Source organism: Canis aureus, chromosome 5, assembly GCF_053574225.1.
Source record: "Canis aureus isolate CA01 chromosome 5, VMU_Caureus_v.1.0, whole genome shotgun sequence".
NCBI lineage: Eukaryota > Metazoa > Chordata > Mammalia > Carnivora > Canidae > Canis > Canis aureus.
This window is the reverse complement of record NC_135615.1, coordinates 11707557-11725881: the sequence shown is the minus strand read 5'-3', so window position 1 is coordinate 11725881 and position 18325 is coordinate 11707557. Positions and strand designations below refer to the sequence as shown.

The window sequence follows — 18325 nt, the reverse complement described above, 5'->3', positions numbered from 1 at the left end:
TTTGGTGCCTGCCTTCAGCTCAGGGCAAGATCCTGTAGTCCCAGCATCGAGTCCCGCCTTGGGCTCCCTGTGTGGAGCCTGCTTCTCCCTCTGCCTGTGTCTCTGCCTCTCTCTCTGTCTCTCTCTGTGTCTCTCATGAATAAATAAATAAAATCTTTAAAAAAAAAAAAAAGAAAAAGATTAGGAGAGCCCAAAGAACCTTCAGATCAACCAAAACTTTTTCTTCACATAGCAGTGAAAGCTTTATGTAAAACCAGCAACCAAAGACAGTTAAGAGAACATTTATTATGCACTAGTCGGTGAGCTCAAAAATAGTAAAATGCATTTTTAACAATCATCCTGACTTTAATCAGTCTGTTTTAATATTGTTTCAAACTCTCAATTTTCTATTTCAAACCTTCTGTTTTTAATTGAGCTCTCATGTTATTGTTTGTCGTGTGATTCTCCTTAACTCACACGCTGCCACTGCACTCACACTTCTGACACCAGGGGTGTGGGAGTTGTCCCCACAGCAAGAAGTTCTATGACACTAGATCAAGCTCCCAATTTAACTCAATTCTGACACTAACTAGCTGGAGATGGCACCTTATCTCACAGGTTAAGGGATCAGTCCCACAAGACTGCACCCATTTTATTTTCCATTCCAAGGGATAAGTTCCCACATTACCCACAACTTCTGTCTGACTAGTCTACAACTCAGAGATTTCCATGGCCTCCTCCCCCCTTGCATTCATTTGCCAGACCAGCTCACAGAACTCAGGGAAATACTTACATTTTCCAGTTTATTAAAGGATATGATAAAGGACACAGATGAACAACACATAGAGTGAGGTCTAGAAGGGTCCTAGGTACAGGAACATCTGTCCCCATGGAGTTGGGTGCATCACCCTCTCATGTTCACTGACCTGGGAGCACTCTAAACCCTCTATGTTGGGATATACAGAGACTTTCTCATGTAGGCAAGGACCAATTAATAACTCCTGCCTAGCCCTCCCCTCTCTGGAGAATCGGGGTAGGGCTCAAAATTCCAAGCCTGTGGTTATGGCTTGGTATTTCTGGTGAGCAGCCTCCATCCAGGAGCCCATCAAGAGTCACCTAATTAGAGCAAAAGACACTGATATCACCTTGGAAATTCCAAGGAATTTAGGAGCTCTGTGTCAGGAACTAGGGTCAAAGACGAAATATTAGAACAAAAGATGTTCCTGGTGCTCTTACCACTTAGGAGATTACAGGATTTCAAAAGCTCTGTGCCAGTAACTGGGGGGAAGACACCAACATGTATACTTCTTACTATTGACTGAGTCCCAAAGCAAACATCTTTCTGTACATGGACAAATGCCATGTGCAAATTAGCATATCACTAGTCTGCCCATGGGCATAGTTAAATCAGTAAGTTAGGATTTTTCTTGTGGTCATTCTTGCTTTTCTAACTTCAATTGATCTCAACTAGGAACTATTAATAATAAAAATGAGATTTGAAGACAATACAACTAGATGAGAAACATCACAACCAAGCCACTAAAACCAATGCTTCTCTTCCTTAGTTCAAATGTGGCATCTGATCGTGAGGTCACTGAGAGACAGAGAAAGATTGCAAGTAGGTAAGAGCTCATATTCAAGGCCAGAGACGATGTTTGTTTAGTTTCCTAACTCTTGTTAGAATTCAATCCTTGCTCCGACATTGGCACATGAAAACCAAACATTTATCACTCAATAAATATGTAACAATTGAGTACCAAAACTATTGAAGGTACTGAGAATGCAACAGTCAGAAAACAGGAAAGTTTTTGTCTTCAGGGGGCTTACATTCTCATGCAACCTGGAGAAAAAAATTAATTCATAAATATCAAACATATTTCAAGAAATGGAAAATTCTAAGAACACAGATGAAGAAAGGGAATGGATACAAAGTGATGGAATGTACTATTTTAGGTAAGGCAAGAGAGAAGGCTTTTGAGTAAGAGATCTCTGCAAGAAACCTGAATGAATGAAGAAGTGAACCATATGCATATATGAGGGAAGACCATTCCAGGCTGAGGGGACAGCAAGGACCAATATGCTGTGCTAGGCCCATGCATGGGGTATCCTACAACCATGTAATAGGCTAATGTAGCTCAGCTAAAGCGAAAAAGAAGAGTGAATGAGAGGAAGAAACTATGATCTGTGGCAAAGAATTCTGATTTTACTCTGATCAAGATGGAAAGCCTCGCAGGAGTTCAAGGAGGTAGTGTCTTGCTCTGATTTTGAATTCAAAAAGGTGGTCTTGCCATTGTGTAGAGAAGGGACCTTGGGGGAGCCAGAGGGAAGCTGGGGAGCCAGGTGGAGACTTTTGCAATATTGTCTGTAGTAGATGCTGATGGCTGGGACAGTAATGAGAGCAATGAAGGTAGTTAGAGAGGAAATTGGGCCAGGAGGTTATAATGAGAGCCAAGGAGGACTCCAATTTTTGGACCAGAACAATTAGAAAAATGGAGTTGCCCTTACTAAAATGGGGAATGTGGACGGGAAATAAGTTTATGTGTTGGGGAACCGAGATTCAGTTTGGGACTTGTCACACTTGGTTATTTTACGGGACAGCTAGATGGAACCAAACAGTCACTTTGATTCACAAGCTAGATGTCGAAGGGAGCAGATTTAGATATTTACATGTTGGACACATCCGCTATTAGCAGAATTCAAAGCCATGTGTCTATGTGTGATCATCCAGGAAGTGAGTATTGATAAGAATAGCATCTGCCTTGCAGACAGAGGATAAGATTTCTTTGTTTTTCTGTGTCTCCCATGGAAAGATCTCTTAAAAAAAAAAAAAAATCCCAGAGAAATGACTACAATCTTAGAAATTCAGTAGTCATTAGGAAGAGGCATGTGACAGTGGATCAGAAATGCTACTGCGATAGTTTAATAGCCAAAGTCAATCTCATCTTCTAAGTCATGTTTCAAAAGCTGATTCGCTTATTTTGCTATTTTTTATTGCATTCCATAATGGCAGATGGATAGAGTATTTTTATTGTAATCTATTCTCTCTCTCTCTCTCTCTCTCTCTCTCTCTCTCTATATATATATATATATATATATATATACCCCCATATATACACATATACATGCAGAGAGAGAAATACAACTTTAAGAACTAAATTTTGGTCTAACCAAATGCCTTTCAGAATTCATATGTCGTGTATTACTCTTATATTCACACTGGAAGTAGTTTTCTCCTCTTTTCATCTTCTGATTTTCTGGACATCAATGCTATTGAGGATAATCCAATTGGTCAATAGACCTGTGTTCATTGAACTGCAGCTGTGAATCCAGGATTCCAGAAATTCCACTGTCAGTTTCTATGTGGGTTTTCCTCCAAGATTTAACAAGTGCTTTTCTTCTATAAGTTCTGACTTGTACAATATAAACTATGCCACCTTTCATTTCATCAAACACTATAAACACAGAATTAGATACGATGCCTAAAGGCAATGCTAAACTATGCAGGATTCATATTGAGCCATCAGAACAAGTTGGAGCATCACATCATAATTCTTTACTCTAGCTCTTTCCCAGGCATTAATACCAAGGTTTCCTGAGGTCACAGGGAGAAGATGACAGAGGAATTTAGAGTTAGTCGAGTAAATTAAATCATAATGTCAAAAAATTCAAAACACCTGCAACCACAATATATTAATTCTTTTAAAACTCCTACCTTTTACAAAGCACATCTCAGAAGAAATGCATAAAAGACAGTTTGTTTAAAAGCATTTCCTATACCAGCTAGAACATTTATATAAAAATCAGAGGGTTTTTCTTTTATACTTAGCCCCTACCTTACCTTATTCAATATGCCCCTACACACATAGTTTCACAGTTATGCCATGCATTTAACTAAAAGAGAATCTCAAGGAATCACAAACTCAATATACAATGGGAAATAAATGAGGAGAAAAAGATGTCATTTCCAAACAATGGAATTATAAGAAGAATTGCTTAATGATATAGGGAAATGTTCCTGACAATATTAAGTGAAAAAATGTACAAAAACAATATGATTTTAAAATTTTACAAAGAAACATACATTTCAGGGATGCCTGGGTGGCTCAGCATCTGCCTTCGGCTCAGGGCATGATCCCAGAGTACTGGGATTGAATTTTGCATCAGGCTCCCTGCATGGAGCCTGCTTCTCCCTCTGCCTGTGTCTCTGCCTCTGTCTCTGTGTCTCTCATGAATAAATAAATAAAATATTTAAAATATATATATATTTCAAATTAGCAGTGATTTTAAAGGCTAAAATGTTTCTTCAAATGACAGAGTTTGTAATTTATTTTTACTTTATTTTTATTATTTACTATAATAAGCTGTATTACTTTATATTTAGAAAAATGATAATTTCTGGATGGGCCAGAAGTGCAAAACATTCAACTATTAGAATTATGTTGCAAGCAATACTATAGAGGTTTGCCTTTCCAATATTGCTGTATTTTGATGATCACCTTTGTACCTGATAGCCAACAGCTCTTCACTTATAGGTAAATATGCCTTATGCTTGTTTCCCCAGAACTCTGACTTGGATAGGGTCAGCCATCCTTTTCCATAGGCCTAAATAAGTTTTAACACTGTGAAAGAAACAATTATTCAGTGACACTTGTTAAAGATGGTAAGGGAGACTTTATTCAAGAGGGACATCACAATGGTTGTAGGGACCACTGCAACAGCATCTTGCAGTGAGTGCAAGATTGGACTGAACTGAAAACAGCAGAGGCAAGTGAGATAGCCAAGAAGAACAGGGGAGGAGTCAGTGGGTGGAAACTTATAAAGGGGTAGCAGGATTCTGTCTAAAGTGATGTAACAGGATTCTTGCTGGAGGCATGCCAGAGTGAGCAAACATCAGCTGGTGGACTATGGAAGATAAAGAACCCTGTTATATATACAGGGTGATCAGACATGGATCATGTGGGATTCCAACTGAACTAACTTAGCAGAATTCTTGCTAAAATTGGACAATGCAGAGACACACATGGAAGTCCAAAAGTCAAGGCCTGGTGGAGAAATTCAAGGGAGCCTGAATAGAGTTTGGTCAAGGACAGACTTTTTGTCAACACAAATCAGAAAAGTCCATTGGATATAAGTGGTGTGAACTCCAGAACCCAGTTTATATCTCAACTAATTTGGATCAAATGATTTTCAAATTCAGGATACAGAGTAGACACCTGGTTTGAATTCATCCAGGTGGGAAGGCTGCTCTTCAGGAGCCTCAGACACTAGGGAGTGGATGTGTAGTAACAATTCCTCATAATGCACATTTCACATTAATTCACAAAATAAAATATGTAGCAGGTGTCAATGTGATATATTCATATGTAAGTATAAATATTGTTATATGGTTGTTAATTGAAGTGGAGATTAACCTTAAGATGCATTACCTCTGATTTGGCCTTTATTCTAAGAGACTGGGAATCATTTCTGTGCCTAGTTATGCTCAGGGGAAATCAAGTCTATACATTAAGATGTAAACAATCCAAACACAGGAAGAGGAGATAGGGGAGAGATTATACAGAGTCTAATTTAAATACTGAAAAGTGAAACATTTTTAGAAACCAAAATGTATACACCTTCAAATTTCTCTTTCTTGCCTAATTTTGCAAGGCTTTGACACTAAATGAACATAAACTTAATCTTTTCATGCATTTACTTATTCACAGTCTTAAAGTATCTGTTTTATAATGGTGGTCTTCTTTTTACATTTTAGTTGTCTGGAAGGCAAAAGCCATACCTATTTAAGTTGACTCTGTCATACTCAAAGTAATAGCACTTGATTGCAATTATAAAAATGATGGCTATGATAACCCTGCTGCTGGTTTTCAGAAAAGGCTCCAGAAAATCCATTTCACAAGGGTAAAACGCAGTGTCGCTGAGGCAACATATTATTAACTCACAGGAACCATGGACATTCTTCAGAAAGACCCCAAATCATTATAAAAGTATAGACAAAAGGAAGAGGTACTAAAGTATTCACTCCAGGTGGCTTTTAGGCAACACACTAATTCTGGTGAACATGAATATAAATAAATATTCTGAACATGAATATAAATAAATAATAAATAAAATTGAATTCATCTCAATCTATCATAGAACTTCTTTGACAACATAAAAGTAAGCCAAATAAATCAGAATAATAAGATTTTGACAAAACAAGACATTTATCTATTCCCAGAGAAACATATTGGTCACACAAACTTATAAATTGCCAATAGAGTTTCTCCATCCATCACCAAGATTTCATCTAATGACAGGGAAATAATTACCACACCTCTACCATGTCGTGCAATCTTTTGATATGTCAGAAAGTGAAACAATGCATAAATGCAGCCCTCAGTGTGTGGACAATACCTGTGAGGTGGGTAGATTTTTTTTTTTTCCAATAACAACCATCTAAATTCTCTCCTGAGTGAGTGTGGAATGTTTGTAATCGTTCTATGGCTTCAGGAATGGCGGCAGGGCCTTCCATGGAAGAATGAAGGTTTAATCTGAGCCTTTCTACAGGCTATCACAACCCTTTCCCCGTGAACATGTCCCCCCCCCAAAAAAAAAATCTAAAATAATTCAGATTCAGATTGAAAATAATTCAGATTCAGTTCCAACTCACTGGGTCTCTGCAGCTTAAAAATAGAATTTTCTCTAACCTGAAACCTGTAGGCATCCATTAGCATCAAATTTGAATATTTGAATAAATGAATTGGGAGCCTGTTCCCAAATTTTACATTATATTTTTCACATATATATTTTCTAAATATGTATATGAGAGAGGAAACCTGTCTAGAACTGAAAGAGAGTCAACTCAGATTGCAAAAGCAAACAAGGATCCTCGCCGGTAATCAGGCTTGGGAGGGCACACGTAAAGCCAGCTGTGTAATCAACAGCAAACACCCAAGGCCAGGCAGCAGCTATAAAACACCATAACAAGTCTTGAGTGAACACCGCTTTGTCACCAGTGACACTCATAGGCCTACTTCGCTATAACTTGTCTATTACGAGGGGTGTCCAATTGCTAAACCTCCCCGCCTTATGACAACATGGAATCCTTACTTAATCTTCATACACTTGCTGAGAAACAGCAAGGAATCGAGAACTGATCCCCACTGGCTTCTGCGGGACCTACCTCAGAACCCTACAGTGAGAACCCAGATTTGCAAAAGACATTTCCTCCTGGCAGGGTGCATTGCTGGGTGCTTCTGAAGCAACCCCACCCCCAGCTGCAAATCAATATACCAGATCTTCTCAGACTACAGGTTTGTCCCTAGTGATCTGTAACTCATTAGATTTTCACAACTTGGAGGTTTAGAAAAAACCCTGACTTGCCTAAGCCCCTCAGTACACCAAGACTGTAATAACGAGCACATTTGAGACCCCTTGAATCACACCATGTCCAGTCCTCTCTGTCCACAATTGCAGGAGTTTTTCACTGAACCAAGGGTCTGATGACCTCTTTGGCCCTGCCCTGCCAGGTTTCTTATTGGTCTCCCAGGATTTCAGGGTTATATATCTGGCTCTGTTAGACTATAGGTTTGCTCCTGGTGGTCTAGAAAAAAAAAAAAAAGAAGAAGAAGAAGAAGATGTTAGGCAGGCAGGCAGACAGAAAGAGATAGAGCTGTTTCTTCTGTTGGAAAGCAAATTCTTTTGGAGATTAAGATCCATTGAAAGCACCATTTGAGATATTTAACTTTCTAGTTTAATTATTCAATGATTTTTTACTAACTTTTATGTAAGAATGACTATATTTATAACAGAAGAAATAAAGGATTCTGGCGGTGGGTGTGTGAAGCTCTCTTGGAGCATTCATTTTCAGAGAATGGTTTCTTTTTTCCCTGAGAATTCCTGATCCCCTTCATAAAAATAATTTTACTGCTCTTTTATGATTATATGAGTGATACATCTTGGCCCCTTTATTCACTAGATAACTTCCTTTTTTAACAATCAGGCAAGAACAGAGGAGACCGGCTGATTAGCAGATTTTCCCCCCTTTCAAACCACTGTGACCTAGGATCAGAACCCTCTGATAATGTATGCTGCTACTGTAGGATCCAGTTTCATTCTACAACTGGTTGTAGCACGAAATGAACTAAAATAAACTGAATTGAATGGCACTGAACTGAATGGAAATAATGGAATTTCCAGGACACTTGATGCCTTAAGGAGAGAGCAGCTACCTCACCTGCCTTTCTCCCAGATGTCCCAGCACAGTGACCAACCCATTCAAGACTCTGAGTACATGACCATTGGATTTTATTACCAGCAATCTCTCCCTCTCTACATAATATACACAGGTGTTTTTTTTTTTTTTTTAATCAGGGCTGGAAATACCATTGAATTGTATCTAGAGAGAACTGTAAGCTCAATGCCAAAGCACATAACTCCATTCAAATATGCCTTTATTTTGGTCATATGTGAGAAAACAAAATTCAGAAAACAAGCCGGAAAGGAAAAGAAGAACTTGAATTACTGAACACCAATTTCCCCCTGTTTACCTGGTTTCTCCTTCCTCATCCCATTGACCATCTCTTCTATTCCCATCCCCATAATTTTTCTAGTGCTTGTGTGATGTTTACTACATGCCAGTCAGCATGCTAAGCACTGTCCATGCATTGTCACATTGGATCCTCACCGCAGGGCACTGGTACTAACACCACTGAATGGAGGGGGAAAGAGACTCGCTCAAGGCCACCTCACCAGTCAATTTTGAGCCACATTCTACTCAAGTCTAACCTCCAAATCTCTGAACCCACATCATTGTTTACTGCAGTGGTGAAATATGGAGTTGAGACAATACTGTTAGTATACACACTGCAACTAAATAGGAACTCTCAAGAAGCCCAACACTGAAGTTAGCACAATTTCTGTCTCTTCCTTCATTGTTTCCCTCATCTACCTGTAAGTCCTGTAAGTTCTCCTAGCACTTGATGCCAACCCTGACCTCTCATACAGCTGCCCTTCTTTATCTTGCCCCAATCAGCTCAGGACTGGTTTAAAATTATATGGGAAGGGGTGCCTCAGTGGCTCAGTTGGTTAAACACCCAACTCTTGATTTCAGCTCAGGATTGTGGATGTATCCCTGCATGGGGTTCGGTGCTCAGCACAGAATGTTCTTGAGATTCTCTCTCCCTCTGCTCCTCTCCTCGTATTCTCTCTAAATAAATAAATAAACAAATAAAATCTTTTAAAAAATTATGTGGGAAAACTACTTCATTTGCATGAAATCATATCGAATATCTAAGAGGACAGGCAGATAGATGTTGAACCAATAACTTCCCTCCTCGTGTCTTGATACACTTAGGCATGATAAATACAAATCAGCTAATACATTTATTAATGTTTTTTTAACCGTATAAACAACTCACATACAAAGTTACATCTGAGTTTTATGACATTTTTTTCTGCCTTGGTTGCTGTTAACTGAGCACATTTCTATTTGTGAATCATCAGATAATGAATTTATATTTAGGAACAGAAAATCATTTCACTTGATAAGTATGCAGGTGTTGCTGTCTCAGAGCCCCAGATACCAGACACAGATGCTGAACACTCAGTTTCATGGCAGGATTCACTGCTTGAAGATGCTCCGGGATCATAAGGCTTCCCAAAGACTCAATTTTCAAAATAACTGTTACGATTTCCACATAGCAGATCAGCAAATCATTTTTTCATTATAAATCTCTTTTGTTGGAAAACAATCTACTCGAATTCTAGGTAGTACGCTCACTTTATCGTTCTTCTTTTCTACAGAAATCTATTAAAAATAAATCCACAATCTTGCAGATTTAGCTAAAAGATTAATGCCAGACTCCTTAAAAAAGAAAATGACTAGGGTAGAATTCTGATTGAACAGCATGTGCTTCTCTCTCTCTCTCCTTTGGTTGTTTTATTCTGCTTTTTATTTTTTCAGTTTGGTTTTTGTTTTCATCAAAATTATAAGCGCATGGAATTGAGTCAAGTAGTTCTTTTAAACACAATAGGAAGAACAATGGAGCTCTGGCTTCATTGTCCAACATGCATCTGCATTTCCCACCCTGTGGCGGCACCTTTTTCATAGTGACTGTTGTTCATAGTAATCTCTAGAACTCTTAAGTAGCTTCTAATGCTTCTTTGATATTTCTACTTTACAAATAATCGATAGGCTTCCCTCTAAGGAAAATGAATATTCAAGTCTCTTTCACTCTCTTTCATCCCAACCAACCACCCGTATTATCTCACAAAGCTTGGTTAGATTACTGTTGAATTATTATATTTATGTCCATGTGGGAACTTATATTAACCCATAATAATTTTTCCATGCCTGTTACACAATACCTTTGTTTTACCTGGAATTAATAATTGCACATTTTTGGAAAGTTTTATACATACTTATCACTAACTCATCTGCAAATTTATGTTTAAAGATTTTATTTTTATTTATTTAAGAAACAAAGCAAGGATGAGTGGTAGGGAGGGGCAGAGAGAGAGAAGCAGACTCCTCACTGAGCAGGGAGCCCGATGTGGGGCTCCATCCCAAAACCCTGAGATCATGACCCGAGCTGAGGCAAGGCTTAACTGACTGAGCCATACAGGCACCCCAACACTCCAGTGTTTAAGCTTCATCTCAGAAGTTTCAAGCACATACAGTACTCCTAATAACTTCATCTTAGGGGAAACATCACCTTCTGACCTCTTCGGGTCTGGACAGGTTTCTTCCTGGGGCATCTCTCCAGCTGCCTCTTTCTTAACTCCTAATTTAAGATTAGAATCCTGTGCTTGGATCCTATATCTTCCTCATTGTTGGTTTAGCTTATTTTTTGATGGAGCATATTCTCAATAGCATCCTAAAAAAGCATGTGTGTGGGAAGTAAATTTTACAAAGCATTGGTCTTTCTTCTTGATTGTGAATCATTTTCCCTTGGGGTATGTAAGGTATTACCACGGACTTCTTGCTTCCAATATTGTTTTTGAAAAGTCTAAAGCCACTCTGATTCCTGACCCTTTGTATGAACTCCCCATCTGGAAGCTTTTGGGTACTTCCCCCTATTTGAAATTCACAATTAAATGTTGGGTGTATTTCTATTTTTATAGGTTATGCTATCCACTCACTGGGCCCTTTTCATCTACAAACTCATCTTCCATAAATCTGGGTAATTTCTCAATTTTTTTGCTCTGAGAATTTCTTCTCCTCCCTTTTTGTCTTTTTTCTCTCTGTTATTCAGATGTTACAATTTGCAGACTAAATCTTTAATTTTTGTGTTTTCCCTTTCTCTCTCATTCTCCTGTATCTCCTGTTGAATATTTTATTTCTATCATATTCTTATTTCCTGGAGCTTTCTTTTTATTGTTGTTTGCTGATTATTCAATTTATACAAAATCTGTTTTAGTGCATAGATATCTGCTTTCATCTTTCTGTAAAAATAAGCGCATTTTTTTCCTTCAGGCATAATCTTGGTTTCAAGTTACTTTTCTCTTCCAGTTTGTTTTGTTCACTTTCTTATTAGAAGCTTTTCCCAGACAACTAGTGATCTTGAAGCATTCACATTTAAAAAACAAAAATTGATTATGATTGCATGCTGATGAGCCTTCTTAACTGTGAGCCATGACCTTTATTAAAAGGAGATCTGCTGGATTTTTTGTTTGGAAACTGTGAGAGCGAGGTTTTTCTCCACCGACCCAGTCAGATTGCTCAGTGAAAACTCTTCCAGTCTTTTGCCTTGAGGCTAAAAGCCTGACCCCCTGTTTAGGGAGCCAAAGTGGGGAAAAGTTTGGGTGTCTCAAAACTCAGTTTGCAAAATTTCACTTATTACCCTCTTGTTTATAGAATGGTATCTCCATCCTCAAATCTTCTGGAAAGATTTCCAACCCAAAACCATCTGTTTCACCCAGGGTACTAGCATAAAACTGGTGGTAATTCGAATTAGGATAACTTTAAAATGGCTTAATAAAGGGAGTCTTTACAAAGGTATAGGCAGTGTGTAAAGTGTGTAAGGAAACCCCCAGGTAGAGTTAAACATCTTGTTGGTACTACCTGTAGGCCCAAGGAATGAGAGAAGGTGAAGGTTGTTAGAAACCAAAAGGAAAAAGTTCCATCTTTGTAGGCCAACTTCTGAGGAAATGTGACCTTCAGTGAAGAGAGGAAGTCACCCCAAGGGAACCTCACAGAGAGGAATCTTGGAGGATAAATGCCCTTGATTAACAACCTCCCATCTCCCATCAGGGCTCTCCATTGGTCAAACCCAATGGGAAACCAAAGGACAAAGGGATCCATCAATTTAACCTATACAAATTAGCTTCCTCAAGCTAAGAAAAAGTGGAAAGGATGGAGAATGCATCTAAAAGGACACTTGAGAGATATCCAGCACATCTCTAATAAATAACCTCAATCTTATGCTGGAGTGATACATACCAGCCATCGGGGTGTGTGGAGGGGGAGGGAAATTCCGAGAGTCTAACTGCTCTTAAACTGACTTCCCATTAACACTTCCACTTTGGGTTCCATTTTTTTCTAGCTTTATTGAGGCACAATGGCAAATAAAATTGTATATACTTGAAGTGTACCTATGATAATTTAATATACATAGACATTATGAAATGATGACCAAAGTCAGATTAATTAACATTCATCACTGCCCATATAGCTTTTGTGTGTATGATAAGAATACTTAAGACCTAATCCCTTAGCAAATTCCAAGTATAAAATACAGTACTACTAACTATGGTAAATCCTTGAAGAACAGGAGTTTGAACTTCATAGGTCCATTTACATGTGGATTTTTTACAATACAGTGCTATAAATATATTTTCTCTTCCTTCTGATTTTCCTAGGAACACTTTCTTTTCTCTAGCTTACTTTACTGTGAGAATATGCTATATAATACTAATAGTGTACAAAATATATGTTATTTGTCCCTTTATGTTATCAATGAGGTTTCTGGTTAATAGTGGACTACTAGTTAAGTTTTGGGGGAGTTAAAAGCTATACATGGATTTTGTACTGCAGGTGTCAGCACCCCTAACCGTTGTTAACTGTCGACATCGTTCAAGGGTCATCTGTACAGTCATTATGCTCACATTACATCCCGAGAACTTCTTCGGCTTATAATGGAAAGTTTGTGCCCTTTGATCAACATCTCCCATTTCCCCCTATATCTAAACCCCTGACAACCACCATTCTTCTCTCTGCTTCTATGAATTCAATGTTTTTAGATTCCACATATAAATGAGATCATACAATATTTGTCTTTTTGTCTGGCTTATTTCATTAAGTATAATGTCCTTCAGGTTCATTCGTGTTGTCCCAAATGACAGTATTTCTTTACTTTTTATGGCTCAATAATAATCTACTATTCACATATGCCACATTTTCTTTACCTATTTTTTCACTGATAGACACTTAAGTTGTTTCAATATCTTGGGTATTGCACATAATACTGCAATGAACATAGAGGTGCAGCTATCTCTTTGAGCTTCCAATTTAATTTTCTTTGGAAATACATTCAAAAGTAAGATTTCTGGATCATATGGCAGTTCTAGTTTTAATTTTTGAGGACCTTCTTGCTGCATCTATAATGGCAGTACCAATTTACGTTCCAGTCAATAGCGCCTAAGGGTTCCCTTTTATCCACATCCTCACCATCACTTGCTATCTCCTGGCTTTTTCATAAAAGACCTTCTAAAAGGTATGAAATTATATTGCATTCTTGTTTTGACTTGCATTCTCTGATGGTTAGTGATTAGTGAGCACATTTTCATATACCAACCACATGTATATCTTCTTTGGAAAAAATGTGTATTCAGCTCCTTGACCATTTTTTTAATTGAGTTATTATTTTGCTGTTGAGTAGTGTGAGTTCTATATATATTTTAGACTTTAACCCCTTATCAAACATGTTGTGTGAAAATCTTTTCTTCCACTTCATAAGTTTTCTTTTCATTATGTTAATGGCTTCTTATGCTGTGCAGTGGTTATAGTTTTAATATAGTCCCATTTATTTATTTTTCTTTTTGTTGCCTGTGCTTTTATATCCAAAAATTCATTGCCAAGATCACTGTCAAGGGGTTCTTACACCATGTTTTCTCCTGGGAATTTTATGGTTTCAAGTCTTACATTTAAGTCTTTAATTCATTTCAAGTTAATTTTTTGTATATGGTGCAAGAAAAAAAGACCAAATTTCTTTTTTTTACACATCTGATATTCCGTTTTTCCAAAACCATTTATTAAAGAGATTATCCATTCTATATTTTGTGTTCTTGGCCCCTTCTCAATTACTAGTTGACCATGTATATGTGGGCTCATCTCTGGGTTCTGTTACATTGGTTTATGTGTCTGTTTCTGTTGTTGTTTTCCAGTTCTTTCAATGTGTGTGCCTGTTTTTATGCTACATACTGTTTTGATGACTACAGGAAGTGTAACACCTCCAGTTTTGCTCATATTTCTTGAGATTGTTTTGTCAATCCAGTGGTTTTGATGGTTTCAAATAAATTTTAGGATTGTTTTTTTCTTTTTTTTAAAGATTTTACTTATTTATTCATGAGAGACAGAGAGAGAGAGAGAGAGAAGCAGAGACATAGGCAGAGGGAGAAGTAAGCTCTATGCAGGGAGCCCAATGTGGAACTTGATCCCGGAACTCCAGGATCACGCTCTTGGCCAAAGCAACCACTGAGCCACCCAAACATCCCGGGATTGTTTTTTTCTATTTCTGTAGAAAATGGCATTGGAGTTTTGACAGGAATTGTACTAAATCTGTATATCACTTTGTCACTTTCTCTAGTGTGGATATTTCAGCAATATTAAATCTCCCAGTCAATGAACAGAGTATATCTTTCCATTTATCTGTGTTTTCTTTAATATCTTTCGTTAAATGTGTTATAATTTTCAGTATGCGAGTCTTTCACCTCTTGATCAAGTTTATTCTTAAGTATTTTATTCTTCTTGTTGATCTTGTGAATGAGATTGTTTTCTTAATTTCTTTTTTGGATAGTTCATTGTTAGTATATGGAAATGCAATTGAGTTTTATATGTTGATTCTGTGTTCTGCAACTTCACCGAATTCATTTATTCTACAAGTTTTTTAGTGGAATTTAGGGTTTTCTATATAAAGATCATGTTATCTGCAAACACAGACAATTTAACTTCTTCCTTTCTGATTTGGATAGGAGTCAGGGATCTCCTATTGCACTATCTTGCTGATGTCACTCTTTTGCCACCTTTAACCTTATTTCAAGATGTGCCTGATACTGCCAGACCCAGAGCCTTTCAGGGCTTTGCCTTAAGAATCAGCTTTCTCAGACCTGTCAGATAAAATGCCACTATCTTATCTACAACATTCTGCAATTTGATGATTATTTCTCCTCTCCCATCTCTTATTTTTCGAACTTTTTGTTAAAAAGCCTGTAACTGTCATTTACCAAGACTTGAGAAAGGATCAATGGTTAACAGATATGTTCATTCATCCACATTTTAAAAGTTTTTAAGAAATTTTAAGACATTCACTGAATTTGGCAATGGGAAAGTTAGTGATAGCTTTAGCAAAAATAGTTTCAGGAAATAACTGTATGTGTTGGTGGGGGAGCAGAGAGGAGAGAAAAGGAGGCTGTAGTATAGTGAAGAGACGAAATTAATGGGCGGAGCAAAGGACACAGAAATAGACTCTTTTGAAGGAATTTGAAAAGAGAAGTGGCGGTAGAGACATTAGTGGTGATTGGTGTTAACTAGAAGGAGAAGATGGCAGGCCACAGAAGTTGCTAGCCTGAGGAATTCAGACTTTATTCTGAGGCAAGAAAGTAGGCATGGAGAAGAAAAATACATATGGACCAACATTTATATCACAATGATTAATTTAGGAGAATGAAATGGGAAATCATTATATTATAAATTGCAATCTAGCCAGGCTTGAGAAAAAGACAGAAAAATGCCATAGATTTGTTTTCAAAACACCAACTCTGAACTTTCTGATCTATATCACATGAGGAGCTCATTATTACCTGGAAATAAAGAGAATTTCAAAACAAAACAAAACAGCTCTTTACTACTACTTTAGGAGTTGTAACAAACTGAGGAGGCTTAGTCATGACTATTTCTAGTTCCTCCTGATAGCACTTGGATAATTTGGTTAGGTGTAGTATCACCAAAGGCCAGTAGTGTGAATGTGACTATGTCTCATGACCAAGGGGAAATTTACAAGTGGAGAGGCTCCCATACCCCAACGACCAAAACCAAATAAATAATAATGCATTTGGGGCTAAGCAACAGGAAAGGATGAATACTTATTTTTGAGATGAGCTGTGCTACACACAAGGAAAAAACCTGTGAAATAACTCCCTCCCTGCCATTATTTTTCAACCCTACAATTTGATTGGAGAACCAAGGAAGATTAAATTAAAACTAAAGTTCAGCTTCACAGGGTCAGAATAGGGGGCCCAGAAAGTTTTCTGGCAAAGATATTTGCATTCATTTACCCTTTTTATACCTACCAACTAACAATTTGAAAAAAGTAAGTTTCAGCAAATATTTGTATCAGCATTTGCAAATATCTTCAACTAGAGCAATACTATCTAGCGAATAATGGTATCTAGATAACAAGGGAGATAGTGATTCAATTAATACTGGCTTTAGAATGCATCAGGGATAGTCATCTCTTTCTTATATTTACCAAACTTTCCTGTCTGTTAATTAGGAAAGCAAGAGGATTATCAAGTTTAAATCAGACTCATTTTTCCTGTCTTCAAGGGCTCTTCACAGCCACCACCTACTCCCTTTATAATCAACTTTGTTGGACTTTGTAGTACATAGTCTTTGTTTGCAAGCCGGGAGAATGAGCTTTTTGATCAGATTAGGAAATATTTCAATGCTCCCATCATGAAAAACTGTTACATTGCCTGTTCATATGGAGACTGTGGGGCTGATTCTGTCCTCCAGAGCACACATATAGTTTCAGGTGAGGTTCCAGGGAACCATGAAAGCCCGTGAGAAAGTCAACCTTTAGCTGCTAACTACTGAATTGCAAAGAAATAACTCAATTGACCTACGTAGATCACACCAGAGTGGCCCAAGCACAAGCCCAGGATACCAATGGGGCCACTCAAAATTTCACATTCAACAGTCACGCTTTGACTTTGGCTCGAGCCTCACATTTTCTGACTTTTCTATTTTTCCACAGATCAGTGATTTCAGTAGCATTCAAGTTCTTCACCTGTGTCTTCCAAATATTATTAAAGTCAATATAGTCTACAAAAATAGTACTAAACATTCTGGTTTTTCTCCCAGCCATTCATACTCCCAAATTTACTCCTCCTACAAAATATGAAATTTGGGATACATGATAATAATGGAAAACACAGTCAGTTTTGCTATAATGTGACATGTTTCTTAAAACCATCCATGCTCTCCAAAAATTGTGCAGTTAACACTACAGGGTTTATGGGGAAAATGGTTAGGGGAACAACACTCAGAAATTTTGTCAGTGACACATTAAAAAAGATAGAAACTTAATTAAAACAGTAGTATAGGAGCACCTGGGTGGCTCAGTGGTAGAGCATCTGCCTTTGGCTCAGGTCATGATCTCAGGGTCCTGGGATTGAGTCCCGCATCGGGCTCCCTGCATGGAGCCTGCTTCTCTTTCTGCCTGTGTCTCTGCCTCTCTGTGTCTCTCATGAATAAATAAATAAAATCTTTAAAAAAATAAAAATAGAACACCAGTGTAATATTACACTACAGGCCATGGCAAGAAATGCACTAACACTATAATAAATATGGTGCTTTATCTTTAGAAGACCTGCAGCTTGCTTGAGGAAGTGGGCATGGCAAACATGGCAGCCTGTGAGCCATTGTAGAGGTGGAGGAGGAGCAGCCATAATGGGAGAGAAGCTGTAACTCCAGGTGTGGATGAGTGTGACTTATGCCTCATGGTGAACAGAGATCCCTGTAAATGTTTGAAGTGTGGGTGTTATGTATTCATAAGTGTGGGTATTTAGCTGGTGAATTTTTTGCTTTCACCTATGGTTTCTTGTAAATGAAGCCCTGCACAAGCAAACACAAAATTCTCATGTTCCAATTGTTCCCTAATACCATGTTCCACCCATCATGTTGGAATAAGTTCATGGTTTTTAGAGCAGGTATTATAATAGAACTGTCATCTCCTGCAATCCATGCACTTGAGGCACATCTTGGTCCCTGGACTTCCCTTAGCTTATCATTCTACCCGCAAACTTATGTCTGATTCATCCAGCTGCTGAGTCCTCTTCTTTACATCTGGTGAGAGATGGCAAAACAGTTAGAACCTCACAAAGTGCAAGAGTAAAGAAAAGGTCACATACCATCATTTAGTAATAA

General features: G+C 37.8%; 1 long non-coding RNA gene across 4 annotated transcripts in view; it reads left to right on the top strand.

Annotated features, from left to right (window-relative positions):
• Positions 1-18325, top strand: part of LOC144313699 (uncharacterized) — a 34982-nt gene that overhangs the window by 3709 nt on the left and 12948 nt on the right. For 2 of the 4 annotated variants that reach the window (XR_013379321.1, XR_013379317.1), the window contains 2 exons: positions 1545-1601; positions 1933-2224. The exons of 1 other annotated variant lie outside the window; for it this stretch is intronic. This is a non-coding gene — a long non-coding RNA (uncharacterized LOC144313699). The remainder of the gene's footprint in view (positions 1-1544; positions 1602-1932; positions 2225-18325) is intronic. One more of the 4 variants, XR_013379318.1, reaches the window with a different exon arrangement.